At 42.9% G+C, this 1919-nt stretch overlaps 1 non-coding gene across 1 annotated transcript; it reads right to left on the bottom strand.

Moving 5' to 3' along the window:
• Positions 1 to 1095: 1095 nt before the first annotated feature.
• Positions 1096 to 1201, bottom strand: LOC120283177. Its single transcript, XR_005543176.1, has one exon. It is a non-coding gene; the product is annotated as a small nucleolar RNA R71 (small nucleolar RNA).
• Between the last annotated feature and the right edge of the window lie 718 nt (positions 1202 to 1919).

Here is a 1919-nt window from a genome sequence, read left to right as displayed (position 1 = left end):
AACTTTACAAACTGTGAGGTGTTGAGACTTGTCGATTTCTCCGCCGGGACATAGTGTAGAGTTAGTCACGGTTGACCTTAGATATGGGACCATGTATTATAGGATCTTCACCACTCATTAATGCATTAGTTAGGAAGCATAATAGTTGGCTTTGCACTTGAAACAATTATCTTAGGCAGAACAGTATCCGAGTACCCCACTTTATATCGATTGCTTTTCCTCTCACTTATTTGCATTTCTCTTTCTTGTTCTTTTATTCTTGTTTACATCAAACTTTATCAACACAATCATTGTTCATCTTCACTTGGTTAAGTAGCAACTTAAGTATTTTTATTCCCTACTCCCTATGGATACGATACCCCACTCACTTGGGAATTTATTACTCGATAAACCTATGCACTTACGGGTCACACGTAAGGGGCGTTGTCAAGTTTTTGGCGCCGTTGCCGGGGAGTAGGCGTTTAGAGATACTTTGCACTTTGCTATCTTAGCTATTCAATCATTCTATTTCATATCTTCTTATTCTATCATCGTTCTAATTTTGTTTTCTTTATTTTGGTGCAGCTCCAAGTTATGATCCGAGGAAACCCTTCGATATTAATTGAAGGTGATCCTGAACTTGAACATACACTGAGAAGAAGGGGAAAAGAACCTGTGCAAGAACTATCGAATCTAGCTGAAGGGGAAGTTGAAGGATCTGACAACATGGAAGAATAGAATGAACAACATAGAACACTCTCTAATTACGCCAAACCGTCACTATTGGGGACACATTCTAGCATTGTGCGACCCTCAATCACAGCTCACAATTTTGAGCTAAAGTCGGCATTCATCCACATGTTACAGCAATCCGCACAGTTAAATGGTTTGGCCGATGAGGAGCCAAATAGTCACATAGAGAATTTCTTGGAAGTGTGTCATATGCTCAAGATCAATGGTGCTACGGATGATGCTATTAAGTTGAGAGCCTTCCCATTTTCCTTAAAGGGGTGAGCGAAGCAGTGGCTACACTCATTACCTAGAGAATCGATCACTACATGGGAGGAGATGGTAGAAGCTTTTCTTGCCCATTATTTCCCTCCCAGAAAATCTGCAAAGCTTCGGAATGAGATCTCGTCCTTTGTGCAAATGGTATTGGAGTCTCTATTCGAGACATGGGAAAGGTTTAAGGAACTCCTACGAAATGTCTTCAACATGGGTTTCTAGAGTGGATGATCATTCAAACTTTTTACAATGGTTTGAACCCAAATATAAGACAGTTACTTGATGCAGCCGCAGGAGGTGCCTTAGGTAGCAAGACCCCCGGAGAAGCCCGGCAATTAATTGAAGAAATGTGGTTGAATAGCTACCAATGGAATGTTAGGGAGAAGAAGGAAGTGGCCGGCATCCATGAGATCGATGTGGTTACATCGTTGGCGGCCCAAGTGGAGGCATTAAGTAAGAAGTTAGACACTATAACTTCTTCGAGATTGGCGGCCTTAACGAGTTGTGGGAATATGGAGGGGGACATGCCCATCCGATTGCCAAATAGCCGTTGGTGGTACACCCTTCGTTGAGCAAGTTGACTATGTGGGTAATGTAATGAGAAACCAAGGCAATCCTTATAGCAATACATACAATTCGGGTTGGACGAACTACCCTGATTTCTCATGGAACAACCAAGGGCAACATAAGGCCACCGCACCACCAGATTTTCAACAATAACAAGCCCCAAACATGGAGAATAGAGTTTCAGGCTTGGAGACACGGATGTCTGATCTAGAGAAAGCCTTGAACCGATTTGTGCAATCATCGGATACACGGTTCCAATCGGTTGAGGCTACACTTCGCAACCACACCGCTTCATTGCACAACCTTAAGAATCAAGTGGGGCAAATCGCGAAGTCTCTATCGAAGAGACCACAAGGAAGCTTGCCGAG

Source organism: Dioscorea cayenensis, chromosome 18, assembly GCF_009730915.1.
Source record: "Dioscorea cayenensis subsp. rotundata cultivar TDr96_F1 chromosome 18, TDr96_F1_v2_PseudoChromosome.rev07_lg8_w22 25.fasta, whole genome shotgun sequence".
Taxonomy (NCBI): domain Eukaryota; kingdom Viridiplantae; phylum Streptophyta; class Magnoliopsida; order Dioscoreales; family Dioscoreaceae; genus Dioscorea; species Dioscorea cayenensis.
Note: the sequence above shows the minus strand (reverse complement) of the source record. Positions and strands in the feature narration are given on the sequence as shown.